This window comes from Podarcis filfolensis, assembly GCF_964270895.1.
Source record: "Podarcis filfolensis genome assembly, chromosome: 9".
NCBI lineage: Eukaryota > Metazoa > Chordata > Lepidosauria > Squamata > Lacertidae > Podarcis > Podarcis filfolensis.
Window position 1 is genome coordinate 64784861 of NC_139610.1, and position 22438 is coordinate 64807298.

At 44.8% G+C, this 22438-nt stretch overlaps 1 protein-coding gene and 3 long non-coding RNA genes across 11 annotated transcripts in view; 2 read left to right on the forward strand and 2 right to left on the reverse strand.

The window, feature by feature from the left end:
* LOC310742612 overlaps window positions 1–22438 on the reverse strand; it is a 111170-nt gene that overhangs the window by 48669 nt on the left and 40063 nt on the right. The window lies entirely within an intron of this gene.
* Window positions 162–3563, forward strand: LOC310742648. The gene is made up of 2 exons (XR_014538635.1): window positions 162–2108; window positions 2139–3563. It is a non-coding gene; the product is annotated as an uncharacterized lncRNA (long non-coding RNA).
* TMEM150C (transmembrane protein 150C) overlaps window positions 7783–22438 on the forward strand; it is a 54299-nt gene continuing 39643 nt past the window's right edge. For 2 of the 8 annotated variants that reach the window (XM_083571669.1, XM_083571661.1), the window contains exon 1: window positions 9860–10299. The gene's annotated coding sequence lies outside the window, so the exon portion shown is untranslated. Of the gene's footprint in view, window positions 7877–9850; window positions 10300–22438 lie in introns of those variants that run through there. The other 6 variants (XM_083571657.1, XM_083571670.1, XM_083571653.1 and 3 more) reach the window with 6 other exon arrangements.
* LOC310742667 lies at window positions 11870–16812 on the reverse strand. The gene is made up of 3 exons (XR_014538645.1): window positions 16354–16812; window positions 12731–12861; window positions 11870–12139 (listed from the first exon to the last, which is right to left on the reverse strand). It is a non-coding gene; the product is annotated as an uncharacterized lncRNA (long non-coding RNA).

Consider the following 22438-nt stretch of genomic DNA (forward strand, 5'->3'; position numbering starts at 1 on the left):
TACTTAACTTCTATTCTAATGCGTCAAGGCTATTGAGGTGTGCACATTTTAAAAATAAGTAAGTAAGTAAATAAATAAATAAATAAATAAATAAATAAATATGTATTCAGTAGATATTTTAATTCGCCCCTTAAAAAACAACAACCCACAAACACACAACTTTTTGACCATTGAAACATAAGAGCTGATGCTTCTTCTGCATGTGATGTACAGTACATATGGATTTTCAAGCAAAATATATTTTAAAAGGCAGTTGATGTAGCTTTGGGGATTGACTATTACTCCTTGTATACAGTGCATGTTAGGGTAAAAAGACCTACAGTAGCCTTTGTGGCCAGTGACAGCTGCTGATGGATAAATGAATTGCAATGGAATTGACAACCCTGTCAGATTTCTGGAATTTTGGAAACACAGATTGTGTAATGTGTCCATTTGTAGATCCCAGCAAGAACCCCCCTCAGTCATCTCTTCCCATATTCATTTCAACCATAATCACAATATTAGAGTATCGAACAAAATTACGGCAAAAAAGAAAAGAAAACCACCCATGATTTATTGATAAGAAGAACCCAGATAAGAATATAAGGCTGCAGTCCTGGAAAATTAAGGGTGCTGAAAGTTGTTAGGAGGTCTCCTATTTCCCCTTTCTTGGTCTTTAGGGGAAAATGCATGAGTTTTAAAAGCCACTGAGTTTCAAAAACCGTGTTTCGCATCAGGAGCGGGGACGGAATTGGTCACAAAAATTTGAAGCTGTGTACCCACACAACTTGACACTTACAGCACAGTCTACTCAAAAGTCCCATAGATTTCAATAAATCTTTTTCCTGGTGAAATATACTCGGAGTCGAGAGTGGATTTCATGCTCTTTATTCAGCTCATAGTGGTGAGGAGGAATGGAAGTTCCCCCAGAATGTCTGCTTTATATACATTATTTACACAATGGGCCCCACGTGATTGGCTAATTCCGGGATTCTCCTGCAGGCCAATCAGGTTGCAGATTCACTTCCACCTGAAGCTGGATTGGGTGGCTCCTGTGGACCAATCAGACTGTTGCATTCTGGGTCCTATTGTTCTAAGACCAATCAGACTGCTGCATTCTGAATCCTATTGTTCTACGACCAATCAGAATGCTGCATTTTGCATCCTATTCAACTCAGTACATAACACCTGGGCAAGTGGGTATAGCGTTGCAGCCTGATTTGGAATAAATACAAACATATGCACAATTGCTATTAGAAAATGATGCTTGATAATGTGTTTTTTCCCCCATTGGAAAAGTCATGTCAGTTCTAAATTAAAGACCTGGCTATCTCTCTTTCTCTCAAGGGCTGTTTAGGCCTTCTGAATCCTTCTACTGTGTCAGAGGCTGTGAAAATCTCAAAACTCCTTCCATTCCTCATTCTGTTATTGTCAGTACTAGGGTGGTGTTTTTTACAGAAAGATGGCATCCATTTTGGCTAGAGGCTCCCAATAAACACAGTGCACGAAGGATCTTGTGATGGCTGTAAGCATAACTTACATTTCATTTAGAGTGTACTCTATTTATATACACTGTATACTACAAATCTGAGGGGGGTTGTTTAAGGAGCTGCAAAAAAATGGCGGGAGGCAGGATGCAGCCTATGGCCTTCTGATATACAGGAACAAGCCAAAAGATGCTGCAACGCTTCTGACAATAATTTTGGCAGGGATGCCCGGTTTCCTGGTTGTAGTGAGGTGACTTTGGCTCATACTGAAGAATTTAAGAAAGAAGCAAGTAGATGCAGAACATGGCCATCTTGGATTCTTCGATGGGTTCCCATTGGCCAAGCTGGTTATCCGACACCAAATTCATTGGTGTGCAGAATTTGAGGTGATGAGCCCTACATCACAAAACCTGCCAACGGACCCCCTCAGAATTAATGGGGCAAGCTGGGGATTGGTGGGGAAGGTCTTTGTGGAGACACTGAAGCCCTCCAAACCCCTTTGCATCAAACAGGACTTGAGTTTTATGCATATGACTGCAAACATATCCAGACTTACGGGGAGTAGTTACTGTGGATTTTATGCCCTCCCACAAATCTATCTGATCATCATCAGCAGCAGCAGAGGTGTGTGTGTGTGTGTGTGTGTGTGTGTGTGTGTGTGTGTCTGCACAGGGTACCCCACTTCAGAAGTGGGAAGATGAGGAGTGTTGTAAACAAAATCTATCCTTTTCCCCTTATGGGGTATCCAAGAGCCCGTATAGAGTCCTACATGGGTTCCCTATTGGTAGGAGAAAATAACAGAGGCCAACCAGAGAATATTGAGAAGCAAAGCAGCTAGTAAGCCTGATCTTTATTGATCTGCTGCAACAGGGTGCTCCCCTCACACGCAGGAGGATGGAGGAGGACCCTGAACAAAGGTGTGCCTGCCCTTATATAGACATTTTAAATTCCCTGCCCTGGAGCTCAAGACCACCCCTCCATACATCATACATACATCACAGAAGGGGTGTAACCCAAGACCACCCCCCACAAACATCATACCTACATCACAGAAAAGGCGGTCTACAACAGATATTTGAATGTTGTTGTTTTTCCTGTCTGCCAGGTTATCTGATAACGCCTTTCCTGGTAGTCTGCCCATTCCTTTGAAATGGTGATTACTAAATTCCTGTAACAAGGAGGGTTTTGTCACCTCCTCCCTCCTTGCAGAGAAACATTTGGTCAGCCTGGGAGTCAAAATGGTTTCAGGACTGTCTTCCTGTGCTGCTTCAGACATGTGGTTTATATATTTATGTACGTGTTTGCTTGGTGCATTTATGAACATTTATTATATATCTAAGACCTTAAAATTCTTATAACAGGAGGAGGGGTCCACAGAGCAACAGGAGGCAATAGGAGCCAAACGCTACCCTCCCAACTCTTTGTATCTCAGGGGTAGAGCAAAGATATTGCATGTAAAGGGTCCCTCCTTCAATCTCCAGCATCTTTGAGTAGGGATGGAGATGTCCGCTGTCTGAAACCCAGGAAGACTGCTTCCAGTCAGTGTGGACAAAACTGAACTATAGAATGATGGCTGGTCTGATTCGGTTTCTAAGGCACCTTCCTTCATTCCTATGTTCTTTGTATTAGAGAGTGCTGTATGTTTTACTGCTGAATGTAACAAGCCCTCCTCCCACATATTGCATCTCTTTTGACAGACAGCAGGACCAATCCCTGTTTCGTGCATGTGGATGGATTGGGGCCAGTGCCCGCCTTTTATAAGTAACAAAAAATGAGTTTGTGCATCAACATGTCTAGTGTCAGTGGAACGTGCTTTTTCTTGAATCACGACTTAAAAGTCTGGGATTGTGTGGAGACTTATTTGTAATGTAAATGAGAGTGAAAGCCAGATTTCTTGTGACGGGTTTTGATTTTGAAAAAAAAATCCAGTCTGGTTTGTTAATGGCTTTCTAATGCTTCGTTAAACGATGACTGTAAACAAAATGAACAAAAACATTTCCTCCTGTTTTTCATCCAGCAGGCATTTGTCAGTGTTAATATGTTATGAAAGACATGTAAATGCTTGAGTGATTTATAATAAACAGTTATTAACATGTTTGCCCTGCCTCCCTCCTGTTTTTTATTTGAGCAAGGGTGGTTCAGAAAAACACATAAAATTGGGGGTGGGGTGGGGATTTAATCTCACTTTCTAGCAGCTCCTGTAAAGTCACATTAAGGTAAAGGGTAAAGGGACCCCTGACCATTAGGTCCAGTCGTGACCGACTCTGGAGTTGCGGCGCTCATCTCACATTATTGGCCAAGGGAGCCGGCGTACAGCTTCCGGGTCATGTGGCCAGCATGACTAAGCCGCTTCTGGTGAACCAGAGCAGCGCACAAAAACGCCGTTTACCTTCCCGCTGGAGCGGTATCTATTTATCTGCTTGCACTTTGACGTGCTTTCGAACCGCTAGGTGGGCAGGAGCAGGGACCGAGCAATGGGAGCTCACTCCGTCACGGGGATTCAAACCGCCAACCTTCTGATCGGCAAGTCCTAGGCTCTGTGGTTTAACCCACAGCGCCACCCGCATCCCTAAAGTCACATTAGGTAAGGCTGAAAGTCAGGAACTCAGCTTGATGGCTGAGTGAGGATTCGAACTCTTGTCTTCCTTGAATTTTTGAAAGGGAACACATTTGAAATCTGACTTGGAAGGTTTTGTTTGTTTGTTTGAAAGCGGGCTGCATGGATTAAGTTGCTGAAATGTGTGTATATTTATGTTAATTTTTTAAAACACCACCTTTCCCAAAGAAGGTCAGAGCTGTGTACACGACTCTTCCTTCCCATTTTATCCTCACAACACCACTGGGAGGTAGGCTAGCCTGATAGTGGTTGGCCAACAGCCCTCAAGGAACCTAGTCAAATTTCAGCCAGGTTGCTATCTCTGAAATTGACTCGTTTTGTGGCCTTGGGCAAGACGATCTAACATCTGTAAAGTGGGGGAAATTATGAGTTATGCTATAAGGATGTCTTCTGAGCTTAGACACAATAAAGTTCGTAAATCACATTGCAAGATAAAAGTACCATGCAACCTAAGAGCAATTATGTCTTGCAAATAAGTATTTGGTCTCATGCATCCGAAGCAATCATTTATTCCAGGAAGACGTCCCCAGGGGGATGTTTGCTACACTAAATAAACCATGAATCTGAAACGTGTCTTAGGAGAATTCCAGACTTTGTTCCAAATAAGTGTCTAGTCCTCATCGGCCTAAAGCAGTGCTTGGGTTGATGGTTGCGAATTGCCTGCCAAAAGCTCATGAATAGATAAAAACTTACTGAGTGTTTCCAGTACTTGGGCGTGTGGTCTTCTGCAGACAACTGCTCTGGAAACCTCTCCTGGTGAAGGCTGCTGTTCTTTCCAATTTCCTGAAGCCCACAGTGTTACTTTTCCCTTGCCTTCGATCAAATAGCTATGTGCTTTATTTGAATTCTTTGGAGCATGAAATAGAAAGACCAGATGCAACAGAGGGCATGTTGGACCAAGCTCCAGTTGATAGCATGACAAGGAAAAGGTGATCCACAGCCAGGAAGGACGGTCTCTTAGATGCTCAGGCCAACCTAAGCTGAAAGTTGTTATCAGGACCAAGGAATGCCATGTGACTCATGCTGTCCTGCTGATCTGCTTCCTCTATAGTCATATCCCTGATAAGTATTTCAAAAATCGCATGCAACAACAGCAGCAAGAATACTTATTGCAAAGTATTGGAAGACACAAGAGCTACCCACCCTGGAAGAGTGGCAGATGAAGGTGACGGATTATATGGAATTGGCGGAAATGACTGGCAGAATCCGAGACATGGGAGAAGAGTTGGTGGAAGAAGACTGGAAGAAATTTAAAGACTATCTTCAGAAATACTGTAAAATTAATGAATGTTAAAATGATGTTGGGTTGAAAATAAGTGGCATTAGCAACAAAGTTAATAAGAATATGCAAAAATGAATTGATAATGGATGAAAATATAGAGTTATAATATGTTAAGATACAGAGTTAAGATAAACGAAAGAGGGTAAGGATTTGCTGATTTGATTATTTAAATGGGAATACAAAAAGGGGAGGTGTGAGGAGGCCAAGGAAATAAGCTAATGAGTTCAAAGTTACAAAAAACGGATTTGTTTTTAATTCTTTTTTAGCTATTTGTCTTTTGTCTTTTGTATTTTTATTCCTCTTTTTTCTTTTTCATGTATTTTTCTATGTTCTCTTTTTTGTATCTTTTTCTTTTTATATGACCTTTTTTCATTTTGTAAACTTATGTTTTTGTAAAACTTCAATAAATATCTTTTAAAAAAACAAAAAAAGATAAGTATTTCAAAAATCACCTGCTGCCAATGTCCTGTTTGCATCATCTCAATGACTTTTTTGCAAATTAAGCCCTGCCCCCCGTAAAGATCCTAAAAGGTGTTTTTGTTTTTTTTACTTTTCAAATTTATACATTTCATAAATTTTACAATCAATTTCACATTTCAAAATTTGACTTCCTTCCCCCTCTTTCTGCGGTTCCTTAAATTTATTTTTGATACCTTCTGCATATCCAAATTCATTTAACTTGCTCATTTAATTATCGACTGTAAATATATACTCTTATGTATACTCTGCAGGTTATTACAATAATAATAATAATAATAATAATAATAATAATAAATTTTATTTATATCCTGCCCTCCCCAGCCGAAGCCGGGCTCAGGGCGGCTAACAACATTCAAATAATCAAACAATCAAATAAAACAACATTCTAAAAATATTTCACTATAAAAATTAATTAAAATCAAGTTGATGGCAACCATTAAGCAAAACTCTGTGCAGGTTACCAGAGGAGGGAGTCAGGCTGCGCCCTGACCAAAGGCCTGGTGGAACAACTCTGTCTTGCAGGCCCTGCGGAAAGATGTCAGGTCCTGCAGGGCCCTAGTCTCTTGTGACAGAGCGTTCCACCAGATTGGAGCCGCAGCCGAGAAGGCCCTGGCTCTAGTTGATTAGCAATAATCCTGCTAATGTTTTTTTTTATCTGTTTGCAATTTATCTGCAAATATTCCATAAACCATTTCCATTCTTTTATAAAAAGTTTGTTATCTTGATTTCTTATTCTTCCGGTAAGTTTCACCATTTCTGCATATTCCATAAGTTTTTGTATCCATTCTTCCTTTGGTGGAACTTTTGCTTCTGGAATGATCCTAATAGTGAAATCCACTCAGAAGTAAAAGCCTCTGAGTCTGAAAGAGCTTACACCCAGGTAATTCGATATAGCATTTCAGCCAAGGAGGAGACAAACTTTAAAAAAAGAAGACATGTTTAGATTATTAGAGATCCAGGACCATCCCCTCTACTGCATTATTCAGGCCATTGCACAACAGGACTTCTCTCTTCTCTCCTCTCATGGTTCTCGAAATCTGCTCTGGAGGTAAAAGGACCCCTGTCTACTAGGTACAGTCGTGACCGACTCTGGGGTTGCGGCGCTCATCTCACATTATTGGCCAAGGGAGCCAGCGTTTGTCCGCAGACAGTTCCCTGGTCATGTGGCCGGCATGACTAAGCCGCTTCTGGCAGACCAGAGCAGCGCACGGAAACACCATTTACCTTCCAACCGGAGCGGTACCTATTTATCTATTTGCACTTTGACGTGCTTTCAAACTGCTAGGTTGGCAGGAGCAGGGACCGAGCAACGGGAGCTCACCCCGTCGTGGGGATTCGAACTGCCGACCTTCTGATCGGCAAGTCCTAGGCTCTGTGGTTTACCCCACAGCGCCACTCGCATCCCTTCTGCTCTGGAGGACCTCCCCGCAAAACGTCTAGGTGCACATGGGGCGGGAGGAGGTGGGGGATACAGTGGGTAGAAGATGAAATCCAGTCATGTGAGCAGAATCTATAATGGTCACACAGAGACACCACTGAATTTTACCCTGGAACTTTCATTCCTGCCACTAGAGGCTATTGAATAAAACTCTCTATCCTGACAATTTGATCTTCAAAACCTCCCTGGGTTGGTTGTTCTTTTGCCCCACACCCCATTAAACTTCCCTGCGTAATTGAGCCCCTCTAAGTGGGGCAATGTTTTAGCCAATCGTAACACAAACAGACTACTACTTATAATAATTTGGGCCGTTGCTTTTGACACTTATTAAGCCGCAAAGTAACAGGAAATCCAAGCCAGTGTTGAACTCATTATGGGAGGAGCAGCCTCCTGGGTATGTTTTGGTTGGCTAGCAGTGCACAGGATTTCCTGAAAATCAAAACACGGACAACAAAGGTGGGTCTGGAGATACATAAATATTTATAGAAGCAGAACAGGATTTGCCTATCTGAAGCAGTGTCGCCTGCTCTGAGGTGACTAGACTGTGGAGCTTGTGTTGGTCATCGTTCATAGCAGCCATTTCTTCTCGACTTGTAAGTTTCTCAATCTACTTTCTCTGGGTTATTTCTCAATTTACATTCTACGCTTTAATTTTGGGTGTTGGGAATTTGCTGTGCTGTGTATTTTAATTGCGTGCGGCTATATCACTAGATATAGATGCATATAGATATATAGATATAGATCCATATAGATATGGATGCGCCCCAGTAAACAGCTCAGAAGCCATTTTGGCAACTAAGCGGTATAATTCAGCTATTTCGATTGAGCCTCATTGTGTAGGGATAACACTTGCGTGTTGATCTTGTCTCACTTGGAGCTCTTTTCCCCAAAATAATCACTAGGTGGCACTCATCATTCTGAGTCAATGTTCAGTCCGTGTGGCAGAATTTAAGAGGATGCTTTAGACCAGTGGTTCCCAACCTTTTTTTGGCCTTGTCCCACCTAAGCATCTCTAAAATCCTGATGCCCCCCACCCCGGTGACAAATAATTCTTATTACAGTGGTACCTCAGGTTACATACGCTTCAGTTTACACATGCTTCAGGTTACAGACTCCGCTAACCCAGAAATAATACCTCGGGTTAAGAACTTTGCTTCAGGATGAGAACAGAAATTGTGCAGCGTGGCGGGAGGCCCCATTAGCTAAAGTGGTGCTTCAGGTTAAGAACAGTTTCAGGTTAAGAACGGACCTCCGGAAAGAATTAAGTACTTAACTCGAGGTATTCAAAAAGTGAACTCCTATTCACGTGGAAGAAGCCTAAAAGGCCATTCACTGTTAATAACTCTTTCTCGAATTGCCCCCAGTTAAAAATCAAATTGCCCCTCTTTGGGGTGTGTGCCCCACGTTGGGAACCATGGCTTTAGACAGAGCTATACTGCACTAAAAAATTAGGCTGGATCGAAACCAAGGTCTTGGCTTTGTGTAGATGGATACGAATAGCAGTGGCTGGCATTTATAATAGCACATTTCCACATGGAAAATTCTTCACAAGACTGGTGACAGAGGTGTGCCAGGAGCTCACAGGGCCCCCATCCCTGCTGCGCCACATTGTCGCTACTCTCTAGTCGCCTTCCTCCTGGGCCGCAAATTTGCATGGCAAAGCATGCAGCAGTGCTACTGCGGCTGGTGCTCTTGAATAGGAGCGGCTTGGCTCCAAGAGAAAGGGGTTGCCTGCCATAAAATTACCCAACATGCAATGCGTACTGGGCAGGGCTGGCCCAAGACGCTTTGGCACCTCAGGAGAACCACAAAATGGTGCCCCTCTCTCCCAGCCAGGGAAGAAGGAGGGACTGAATATCTACACCAGCTTCAAGGGGAGAATAACGATCTACATCAGGAATAAGAGGGGGAATCTAATCAACCTTAGCTGATGGATGAAACGGGAATCAAAGTCCATTGTGGGGGGAAGGGGATCACTCCAAAATATACCAGGCGGGAGCAAAGCCCAGAGGGTAGCCCCCAACATTTGCTCCCAGCAGTGCTTCCTATTCATTGAGAAGCTGCTGTACAGGCAGGTTTTTTTGGGGGGGTCTGCTGCTGAGGAGGTGTCAGATCTGGCCTCCAAGGTGGCAATGCATCCCTTGGATGCTGGATCTGCTGACACTGTGGATCCTGCCGCCTGAAGCAGTCGCCTCACCTTGCCTTATGGGTGAGCCGGCCCAGATACTGGATAACTTCGTGCCAGGCAGCGACTCCGCATGAGATTAGACTCGCTCCTGTTTCAAGAACACCAGGACCTCTGTGTACCCACTAGTGGAGGAATGGGGGGGGCGGGGGAGAGCACTGTCCCCAGCACCATCGGGGAGGGAGGTATCATGATGGCTGCCCCTCTGAACACGCGCCATGTACCCCACCACCACACCGGGCGCCATACCCCCACGGACGGTGCGCCATGCCCCCGGGACGCACACCACGCCCCCACAGGCAGCATGCCTTGCCCCCGGGATGCGACCACGCCCCTGGGATGCGTGCCAGCTACGCCCCCGCTTGCTCTCCACCCCCAGTGCTGAAGCGTGCAGCTTCGCCACTGCGCATACCTTCCCTCTAGATGTGGCCACCTGAATAGCTTGCTCCCGTTTCAAAATCGCCAACAACGAAAGGACGGAAGGAGTGGCAAACGCCTCGGAATTCAGCCTAAAACAACACAGGATCTTCTCTTCTTGAAAATTCATCAAAATCCCTTTACTCCCTTTCCTTTCATTGTCAAGGCTGGACTTGGCTGGGATTTGAGTTCCCCTTCTCTCTCTCTCTCCCCCTCCCCACATTTCCTTTTCTGGAGACTTTCTTTGTTCTTTGTTAGGTGCCTGTGAAAAAATGTTCTTTTCCACTCCTCTTCCCCACCACCTCCCCACCACCCTCTCCCATTTCTGTCTTCCTTACCTCATGCTCATGTGCCTAATTCACTGAGAGCTGAGGAGGGAGCGAGCAGAGAAAGCATTTCTTCTGCATTTATCAGGTAAGTGACCTGCCATGTCTTTGGGACCACGTGGGCACATTTGTAAACCAGAGAAACCGTTGTGGGCATCACACACCCTGGAACCTATTCTGCTGGCTACAAATGAATGCTGCCTTCAGGCCTATTCTGCCCCTATTTCAGCAGGGAGAGGAAAACCTATGGGCTTCCAAGAAGGCCTCTGTGGCCAGGTGGGCACCTGTGGGTGCCACTTTGGTGACCCATGGGTGTATAGGACTGCAGCCTTAACAAAATAAAGATGAGCAGAGCAACCTTCTGCTCAGAAACATTCTGAGCATTCAGTGACACTTATTCCCAGGGTACAGAATTACAGGGTTTTGGGTGTGTGTGTGTGGTTTAAGTATTAATAATATGAGAAAAAGAACAATTGGCACCATGGGATGGGTATTGCCATGCTGCAAATGTGGTCTTGGCAACCTTACATTGCATAAATAATCGGGAAGTTGGTTAGGCGCCTCTGGGTTCAGTTTGCAGCTTTGGCACACCAATCTTAGGAGCTCTTAGGCAGCTTCTAACATGCATTGTTAAATACTTATCTTAAACGCTTCCCCCCAGAGCAATTTGCATAGTGTTCTCCATTTCCGTGCCACTGGAGTAATAATCTGCGAGCGATACCAAGTCGTGTGGCTGCATATCAAATTAAAGGAAGATGAGGAGCTAGGAGCAGGAAAAGAGGGAGGCCGAGTGTGTTGCGTTGTGGCAGTGGCATTGTGATAATGTGTACCCCTTGAGTGTGCTTCTAATAGAGAAGTTTTGAGTGTGCTTCAATCCTTGAGTGTGCTTCTAATAGAGAAGTAATGGCAGCCTGTTACTTTATGAAAGCAATGATTTTGCAAGTTGCCGCCTCCTCCCCTTGGGGCAGAAATACAGCGAATATGTGAATCACAAAGATACAGCTCAAAACTAGAACATACGTTTCTACATGATGCACACTAACACAATATAACAGAACACGGTGGGAATCAGAACGTAAACAGCAGAAATTGCCAGTGCTTATTGTGTATGTGTATTAAACATTGAAATGAGGTAATGATGTATATGATTGGTGGAAATTGAAATGCTTTGTTTGAAATATTATAAATACCACTGCCTGGACTACCGGGCGGGCTTGCATTTTTCTGGCCTACAACAGCATCATTTGGAAGGGGCACGGCAGAAGAGGCAGAGTGGTTAGGAAATATTGGTTTGTTCAGCCACTACAGTGGTACCTCGGGTTACAGACGCTTCAGGTTACAGACACTTCAGGTTACAGACTCCGCTAACCCAGAAATAGTACCTCGGGTTAAGAACTTTGCTTCAGGATGAGAACAGAAATCGTGCAGCTGCGGCGCAGCGGCAGCGGGAGACCCCATTAGCTAAAGTGGTACTTCAGGTTAAGAACAGTTTCAGGTAAAGAGCGGACCTCCAGAACGAGTTAAGTTCTTAACCCGAGGTACCACTGTACTTGTGTTGGGGACAGGCAGGACTCTGAGGTGTGGGTAAAGGAGGCAAGGGGCCTGGTTTGTGTCGTTCCCCCCCCCCCAGATTGTGCACCCAGGGCAACGGTCCCCATGGCCCCTCCCCACCCTACGCCGCTGTGGCCCGCTGCCTTAAGTGTGACTAGATCTTGAATATCTACTCTTATCTTGTAAAGGCAAAACCCATCAGGAGACCATGCTTTTGCTCATAACAAACGAAGTGGTAATTAACCCATATCCGAAGTAAATTCTTCATCTCCATGGTGCTGCTGATGTCACAGATGCTGTAGGAGTTGGAGTTTGGGGAACAGCGGTGGGAATTTTCTGTAAGAAGTAGCCAGCTTCTTTCCCAGAACTGATTTTCCCTGGGGAAAAGAGAATCCGTGATGACTAATATATCAGTTTAAGCCTGGCTGGACACTTCAGTGGGAAGATAAGCCCAAAGAATCATTTTTGTTTTAGTTTTTTAAAAATATATATATAAAAATAGCCACAAAGACAGCCACAGCCACCTATAATTTATTTGCTCCAGCTACCTAATCAATCTGATCCGGGCTTAGTCACAAAATTCACAGAACAGGCATGTCCATTCCTTGGGGTACATTTACTAGCTCTGTATCATAATTTCAGTAGTTAGTTCCTTTCTGACCAGGCTCATTCCAGCTTCCATGTATTTCTGAAGGCCCTCTCCCTCCACCTCAAGATTTTGCAAGCTAAGGCTGCAAACCTAAACACATTTAACAGAGCATAATGCCCATTGAACACCACGGGACATATTTCTCAATAACCACGCATAGGATTGTACTGCATCTTTTTAGCCTGTAGCTACTGCTGCTTCTTTCATTCATTCTATGAAGTAGTAAACAAATACAGATACGTAGCCTCTTAAGCCCAAATTTTTAACCAAAGTTCTCTTAACTACATTCCTATATTCCCAGTCAGTTGTTTCATGGTACCAGTGATTGGAAAGCATTGAATCTGGATTTGAGATAATCTGCACACCACTTCCCAGGCTCCGAATCCAACATTCTGGCATTAAACTAGAAGTATTACCGGGGGTGGGGGTGGGGAACCATAGGTGTTGGTTCTGGAAGAACACCGACAGTGCAACATACTACTTTGCAAATATTTCCTTGGGGAATAAATTGCATTTAAGGATGCAGGTGTCACTTCAGAATATATGTGTTCCTCTTTTGCAAAGCAATCACAATCCCTGATTTAATAAATAGAGAGGGAGGGGATGAGAATCTATGAAAAGCTAAGCTGCCCATATTGGGGAAACTGACAGAATGAGCTGCTTGTTAGAAAAGTCAGGTATCACAGGTTTCCTTGACAACTGTTCCCATAGAACTTGACCTCAAAAGACAGCTGCACAAAACAGGTTGGCAAGATTGATTATAAATACCCAAATAATTCTAATTGCATCAGTTCTATTTATGCTTTGCTGGGTGTAATGGGGCAGGATTTAAAGGGATTTACTCCCAAGTAAGTGTGCTTGGGTGGGTGGCGCTGTGGGTTAGACCACAGAGCCTAGGACTTGCCGATCAGAAGGTCGGTGGTTCGAAAACCCGCGACGGGGTGAGCTCCCGTTGCTTGGTCCCTGCTCCTGCCAACCTAGCAGTTCGAAAGCACGTCAAAGTGCAAGTAGATAAATAGGAACCGCTCCGGCGGGAAGGTAAACGGCATTTCTGTGCGCTGCTATGGTTCGACAGAAGCGGCTTAGTCATGCTGGCCACATGACCCGGAAGCTGTCTGCGGACAAACGCCGGCTCCCTCGGCCCATAGAGCGTGATGAGAGCCGCAACCCCAGAGTCAGTCACGACTGGACCTAATGGTCAGGGGTACTGTCAGAGCTACCCTAGGTCCCAGCTCACAAAGGACCAACGCTGCTTCGTTGTTAAGTATAAAAGTCTTTATTGAAGTTCAGTTTCACTTCCAGAGCCGCAGCGCGCAGCTCCACGTCTCAAGTGTCAGACCGCTGATGCTCCGTCTGAGTCTCCTCCCCCTTGACACCAATTTAAGGTTCTAGCCTTGCTCCACCTTCTCCGCTGCTCCTTCCTCCTCTGGGTCCGCCTGCCCGCCGGGGTTCCGCCCTTTCTAGCCTCTTCTCCCGCTGATTCCCCTGAGCCTTCTCCCTCCCTCCGGCGGGCTTTAGGAGCTGGTTCCCCATCCGGGTCTCCTGCTGTTCCGCGCGCCTGCACATTTGAACTTGGCGCGCCCGCCCAGCCAGCAGCTTTCCTCCTGACCGTTCCACTGCTGCTGTCACTGCTTCCCCCTTCGGGGGGGCTAGCTGCAACTGACCTCCCCTCCGTTGGAGGCGTGGTCAGCCCTGACTCCCTCTCTGGAGGAGACACTGCCCCTGACACATGTGACTCTTCCCCCCCACTACGCTCTGGTGGGGAAACTGGTCCCGATCCTCCACTGCTGCTTTGGGGTTCCCCTCTGGCTCCTTGTTTCTGGTGCGTCCCCCCTGGGACCCCCCTTGCCCTGACCATCGGCGCCCCCTTCTGGGAATCTTCTGATTCGCTGGAGAAGCTCATGGAATCTCTCGGGCCACTGTCATACTCCCCTACGCTGCCCTCGGATTCTTCCCCTTTGCTCTCCCAATCCTCTCTCCCCAGTGCTCCTGCTCCTGATTCCCTGACAGGTACCTTTACCTTTTTAAGTGTGCTTAGATTACAGCCTATTTCCTTTATTAACATTCTGGGCAGGAAGATTGTTGGGTTTTTTATTCACAGTTATGGTTTTGAGGTGGGTTTTTAAAAACTCTAAACAATACACTCATTTTCAAAAGGCAAAGTGTCTGGGAATATTTTTCAAGCATATATTGAATCTTCCCGTAAATTGTAATCTAATACGTTAACATCTCATACAACATTCATGGTGGTACCCAGTAGGGATGGAGGTTTATGGGACATGTAAGCACTGCACTGAGCTGTAAACAGTTTAATCACAGCTCATTAGGGACAGGGGGGAAATGTTGACTTTACATTTTTATGAGAAGCTACCTGATTCCTGCTTCTCAAACCAATATGCAAAATGAAGCTCAATTACCCTTCAAAGTTCTCACATCTCTGAATTTTGTGAAGCAGCGCTTCAACCAGTGCGTACAAAAATTCATAAATAAAATGCATATATTAGCGAAGATGACATACAAAATGCATTACATTAGGGAAATTGCTTGCAAAAAATGTCGTGCCGGGTAATAAAATGGCATGTAAGTTTGTGTGTGTATTAGAAGAAACTTGGCTGATGAATTTTCACGAGGATTTAAAAACAACAACAAGCTAATTCCTGCAGAAATGTGGAGAACTGAATGAAGAATGGAAAACCAAGAAGCAGGGAGAAATGGACAGACCTGGCCATCGCCACAGACCATGCACATTTTAAAACGGATAATGTTGTATCTGTTTGTGAGAAGCCAAAGGAAATTTGAGGACAACAAGTAATTCTTACGACTCAAAGGTCTCAGTGCCAATGAAACATTCCAGTTCAAATTACAGTGGAATGGTGATTAGGATGTTCACTTGCTCCTTTCCTTCGCAAATATTGCCCTGCTTCAGTGTACCTTACATCTATGGGCTCCTCCAGACACCCTATTTATTGAATGTTCGTACTGATTTGCTTGCACGAAGCTTAGGTGCAAGTGAGATAATGTCCAGGCTTCCTTGAGCACCCTTTCTGCTTTGCTTACGGAAAGCTATTAAACAAGGAACATTCATCCTCGTTTGGTTGTTCTGTGATGGTAGGTCTTCCCGTTCGCTATTTATTTATCCCAGACTTTTCAGGGCGTTTCTGTTGGACATTTGGGTGCAACTCGGCTTGAAGAAAAGGGGTTTGCATGGGATTAAAACAGATAAAGCAAGGGAACTCCAGATTCCTGGACTGCACCTTTGACTTCTTCGCTGACCTCCCTGTCTCATTGATGTTTAGACTGATACATCTTAGGTTGTATCCTTCTTGCAATTTCCTCCTCCTCCTCAAACTTCTCTCTCAGACCTCAACAGGAGTGGTCACCTTGGATCTTTCCTCTGAGAACAAAGGAACAAACACAGTTGCCTTTGGCTTCTCTAGATTAGTTAGGTTAGAACTAGAAACCTTTTATATCCAAGTTATGCATTTCCTAGAAATACTTTATTTTCTTACTCTACAAGCATCTCTCTCTCTCTCTCTCTCTCTGCCAAAGAGCTCTGACTGGTAATTGGACTCTCAGTCTTCCAATAATGTCCCTGTCATTTCCCTAATCACAAAATATCATATATATATATTTAAGGCACAAAATATATACCCTGTCCAGAGGGACAGGGTGCTTATTCCATTTTAACTGCACAAACTCAAATTTCTGATGTGCACTTGACTTCCTCCCACAAAATACTGGCATTCTGGAGGCAAGTTGTGTTGGCACTAACCATGCAATGTTTGTAGGGCACAGACTACAATATTATGCCAAACCTGCAGCTTTTTGGGGTTTTGTTTGTTTGCTTGTTGTTCAGGAGAGTTACGCATATCCGCCACAGCAGTTGTTTAAATTCTCTTATCACAGACTCTGGTTAAAACCACCTTGAAAATTCACACTCACCTACAAAGCAAATATTTGCCTCATATAGTTTGCTGAGCAGCTGGCGGAGTTTTGCGCTAAACTCCTGAACTCCCAGGCTGAGGGTGGATCATTTCTGCTGCTGAAGCCAAGCCGGTTTGGCCCTCTCAGATTTCCAGGGAGCCAGATCTTATTTGTCCAGAAGGAGGAGGGAGAGAGAGAGAGAGAAAGCAATGCAGAAGAATACAAAGAGCTCATATTGCCAAGGAAGGAGCTGGCTGTGGTCCTGCAGTCTGCTCAAAATGAACATTTGTACACAGTTTTGCAAGTCAAATCTCTAGGGCTTTCTTCCCCAATCAGCTCTGACCCTGTAGTACCCAACCACCACTTTCCCACACATGTTGCAAAACTCACAAATTGAGCTGCTAACTGAGCGATTGCAGAGGAATAGTGACCCATCTCTCTCTCTCTCTCTCTCTCTCTCTCTCTCTCTCTCTCTCTCTCTGTGTGTGTGTGTGTGTTTTAGGCTGTACACTATACATTTAAACCACATCTGAAGCACATTATTTCCCTCAAGGGATTCTGGGCACTGTAGTTTGTTAAATGTTTCTGGGAACTGTAACTCTATGAGAGGTAAACTACAGTGTCCAGAAATTTTGAGAGAAAGAATGTGATTCAAATGTGCTTTAAAGGTATAATGCATGAGTAGGCAAACTAAGGCCCGGGGGCCGAATCCGGCCCAATCATCTTCTCAATCGGGCCTATGGACGGTCTGGGAATCAATGTGTTCTTACATGAGTAGAATGTGTGCTTTTATTTAAAATGCATCTCTGGGTTATTTGTGGGGCATAGGAATTCGTTCTCCCCCCCCCCAAAAAAAATATATAGTCCGGCCCCCGACAAAGTCTGAGGGACAGTGGACTGGCCCCCTGCTGAAAAAGTTTGCTGACCCCTGGTATAATGTGTATGCCAACCCCCCATGTTTGGCCCTGAGTATCTAGAAATTGACCTTAGTTTCCAGGAATCTCCTGAGGCCATCCAAGTGAGGTGAGTTGTCTCTGTGGCAACAGGGCAACCTCTTTGGACATGCAAATGGCAGCATTTAACTGGCCAGCTCAGGCTATTATCTTACGAAGAAACTCATCTGACTGGCTCTGCAGGTTTCCTCTAAAAGATTCTAACCTTACATACACATGATCACAGGTTTGGAAGGGACCCATGTGTATCACCCAGGCTGACCCCACCCCACAAACCTGTAACGTGACTCATCGCAGGTTTACCACAGTATTTCCCACCAGTGAAGTTATACAAGTTGAGAGTGCAGAAACAAAATGCTTTCCTGGAATATTGCGTTATTCTGGAATTGCAACGAAATATACCTCGAGGGTTGCCAAAAGCAACCAGCAAACCAGAAAACATTTTAGATCTGACACCTCCCACGAGGGACACAGGAAAAAATTCCCAAGTAATTATGTGTCATTTTTGTGCCACAGGGAAATAAGCATTATTAACTTGCTTGATTCTTGCAATGAGAATTGTGAGACGTGAGGCAACTGCAACACCGTTCTCCAACATTCACAGTGTTTATCCTTATGTGACTGGCAATGCCTCTGGGAAACACAGGTCAGTGCATCAGAAATCAAAGCAGCAAAAGGGGGTTGCAAATGCCATATAATCCACAGTTGCCTCAAGCATGGGATGAAAGCTTTGAGTTTTGATGTAGAAACACTCGTTCACAAAGCAGAAAATGAGCTTTCCTCTTTGGATAAGGAGATGAATTCTCTTATGCCAGCGTGGTGTAGTGGTTAAGAGTGGTGGACTCGTAATCTGGTGAACCGGGTTCGCGTCTCTGCTCTTCCACATGCAGCTGCTGGGTGACCTTGGGCCAGTCACACTTCTTTGAAGTCTCTCAGCCCCGCTCACCTCACAGAGTGTTTGTTGTGGGGGAGGAAGGGAAAGGAGAATGTTAGCCGCTTTGAGACTCCTTCAGGTACTGATAAAGCGGGATATCAAATCCAAACTCTTCTTCTTTTTGTTTGTGTTTTGAGTTTGTAGAAAAGGAGTAAAAAGATGTGCTTTCGCATGCAGCAGCAAGGTGGCGGTTACTTCTGCATGCTATTGAACACATACTCCATCATTCTGCCCAGACACTGAGGTCCAGCGCTAAGGGCCTTCTGGCGGTTCCCTCGTGGTGAGAAGCCAAGTTACAGGGAACCAGGCAGAGGGCCTTCTCGGTGGTGGCACCCGCCCTGTGGAACACCCTCCCACCAGATGTCAAAGAGAACAACAACTACCAGACTTTTAGAAGACATCTGAACGCAGCCCTGTTTAGGGAAGCTTTTAATGTTTAATAGACGATTGCATTTTAAATATTCTGTTGGAAGCTGCCCAGAGTGGCTGGGGAAACCCAGCATGATGGGCAGGGTATAAATAATACATAGTATTATTATTATTATTATTATTATTATTATTATTATTATTATGCAATGTTGACCAGCACTGAAAGCACACAGAAGAAGACTGTGTGAGCAGCGTTCTGTGAGGACGGACAAACAAATCTCTCCCTGCTAAAGATATTTACTTTCTGCACAACCTGATGCGAACCTTTCATGCTGCTGTGGGGGAACTGGAATCAGCGGCAGGCGGTGAAATTTTTCAGAGATGAACAGTTAGGGCCAGAGGTGCCAGCTTGCGAGGGCAATTGTGGTGGTGGTGGTGGGGACTGCTGTTGTGCACATGACTTCACAACATCCTGGCGCTGCACGCATGAGCATCATGTCTCCCTCCCTAAGCCAGGCTATGGAACTGGCATTCAGCAGCACAGGGCATCTCACAGTGAAGACTGAATACAGGCATTGCGGCTCGTAGTCTTACCCACCACCAATGTGTATCACCTCAGTATTGTCTACACTGACTGACAGGAGATTTTCTGGATTTCACACAGCCTTACCTGGAGATGCCAGGTGTTGAATCTGGGATCTTCTGTATGCAGCGCATCTTCTTCTTCTTCTTCTTCGGCGATCACTCGTAGCCAAGTAAGACTGTCTTCCATAAACACGCTGTTAACAGTGAGTCCATAAGTGACTGTGGAGGCCAGTTCTGGATCCACACATCCTTCCACAGTGGGGACATAGGTTTCTGGGCAGGAGTTGATCATGGTGAGGGTTTGCCAAGCATGCCCTCCTCTTAGCATGTTTCTCCCTTGCTTTCTCAGTTCGAGTGTCTTCAAAGCCCATGACACCTTTGGTAAAGGCTGTTCTCCAATTGGAGCGCTCACAGGCCAGTGTTTCCCAGTTGTCGGTCTTTGTTGTTGTTTAGTCGTTTAAATGTGTCTGACTCTTCGTGACCCCATGGACCAGAGCACGCCAGGCACTCCTGTCTTCCACTGCCTCCCGCAGTTTGACCAAACTCATGCTGGTACCTTTGAGAACACTGTCCAACCATCTCATCCTCTGTCATCCCCTTCTCCTTGTGCCCTCCATCTTTCCCAACATCAGGGTCTTTTCCAGGGAGTCTTCTCTTCTCATGAGGTGGCCAAAGTATTGGAGTCTCAGCTTCAGGATCTGTCCTTCCAGTGAGCACTAAGGGCTGATTTCCTTCAGAATGGAGAGGTTTGATCTTCTTGCAGTCCACGGGACTCTCAAGAGTCTCCTCCAGCACCATAATTCAAAAGCATCAATTCTTTGGCGATCAGCCTTCTTTATGGTCCAGCTCTGTCGGTCTTTATACTACATTTTTTTAGATTTGCCTTGAGAGAGTCTTTGAACCTCTTCTGTTGACCACCAGCATTACACTTTCCATTTCTAAGTTCAGAATAGAGCAGTTGCTTTGGAGGACGATAATCAGGCATCCGCACAACATGACCGGTCCAACACATAATGACATCTGCCTACAGATCTACAAAGAACGTGCAAACTAAGGCTAAATAAAGTGTCTGTTGGTGGTAGTTTTCTATCTCTAGCTCAAAATATTTAAAAGCCTGAAACAGAAGAGCATATGGCAGGTGATGAAGGATTTCGCTAGTAATCTGTAGACCGGTGTCAAATAGGAGGAAGAAGTGTTTTCATTTGTGACTAAGATTAGCTTCTGTGTTAGCCAGCAGTGTTGTGTTACTGTTTTTGAAGATGCCCAAAGTCCGCTGATAGATCCCCGATCAGCAGATGCTTTTACAGACTTATTTTGAGAGTTAGCCAACACTTTTGTTGGTGTTCGGATGATGGATTCTTTTCTGGGGGTGGGGGAGGGGAAGGGGAAGATGGGTTGGCACGAAAGTCAGCCGATTTCTGGACCCCCGACAGCAGCATGGATAAAAGCTCATTGTCTAACATAAATAGCGCATGACATGATTATTGGAAATAAGAGCAAGAAGCTGACCTCATGGCTTATCCTCAGAAAAAAGAGAACATTAAAAATAAAGTCTTTTAAGCAGTTCTCCCACTTTAAAAAACAAAAACAAAACTTGTTTGTTTCTGCTTGCAGCCTGACCCCATAAGCTGCTACCCCAGAGGAGGAGATGGTTGTCTTATGCAGACTTATTGAAGTGTACCTTTGATAGCAAGGAGTCAATTCCTCACTCTGCATGTTGACATGAGCTTCCTGGGGGTCAGGGTGGGATACAATATATTTCTCTGCTGTTGTTTTGTCACTGGTGGAAATTGCAGTAGTCTGATGAGGAACAAATGTCCTCACTTCAGCTTGCTGCAATGCGAAAAATGCATGCGATCGGAAATATTTTGGACTGACAGCTACTTGTCAATGTGCAATGCTACAAACATTTTTCACACTTCCCCTTCGGACTCCCCCTGCCCCCTCGCTTTCAGCAAATTCAGTTGAAAATGGCGATAATAGAACTTAAAGCCGTTATATTTTCCCCTAGCTTAAAAAGGAAGAAGAAGACATCTCAGAGAGATATTTAATGAGACAACAGATGGATTCAGTTGACCTTCCCTGCCTGAATCTTGTGGTTCCTGTCCTATGAATGGTTCCCTGGGGCATAAAAGCGCATGAAAGCTCTTAAATAGCTTCCCAGGCGCCTTGTTTGTGACCAACCTTTGCTATTCTGCCAGTACTGCTTCAGGGGGAACCAATCTGAAGGAGCCCATTACCAACAAAAATAACTCAGTCAGTCCAAGCACACTGCTCTGTCCCCGGGGGCATCAGACGCACCGATGCATTATGGGATAGAGGAGGTCCACAGAGCAACAGAGCATGAGTGGTGGCATGTGGCAAGCTGTAGAAGGGAAATAAAGGACAGAGCTGCAGCTCGGGATGGGAAAATAAATCCAGAACTGCAATTGTTTATCTGTGTACAGCCCATCTCGCCCTGAACGCTTGCAGCCAAGAACTTTTCTCCTTTCCATTAAAATAGAATGTTTCAAAAGGATAAAGTTCAAGGACTAGATTGCATTTACCCTGCCATCAAAATAAGGCCAAAGAAATAGTTCTTGCAATGTTTACTAAATATTTACTTTTGCTGGCTTACTATGGGGAGATTTATTTGTGTGTTATACTTATGGGCCTCTCTCATACCGAGCTGCTCACATCCTTGTACATGAAAACACCCCACTTTATATCCTCACAAGAACCCCGGAAAGTAGGGTAGGATGAGCTCCGAGCTCTAGTTACCGTATTTTTTTGCTCTATAAGACTCACTTTTTCCCTCCTAAAAGGTAAGGGGAAATGTGTGTGCGTCTTATGGAGCGAATGCAGGCTGCGCAGCTATCCCAGAAGCCAGAACAGCAAGAGGGATTGCTGCTTTCACTGCGCACTGCTGTTCTGGCTTCTGAGATTCAGAATATTTTTTTTCTTGTTTTCCTCCTCCAAAAACTAGGTGTGTCTTGTGGTCTGGTGCGTCTTATAGAGCGAAAAATACGGTACATATTTCATAAAGTTTATACAACCCGGATTGTAAAGAACCTCAAAGCGGTTTACGAAAAAAGGGGAAAGGCAACAGAATCAAGAAAAATTCACAACCCTACTTTAAAACAGACAAGGGTTAAAATACTAAAGCAGATTAAAATCACCTCAACTTTCTAAGCATCTACAGTAAGTAGGGTTGCCTGAACAAGAACGTTTTTATCAGGTGCCCAAAAGAATAAAGTAAAGGCACCTGTTTGATCTCAATAGG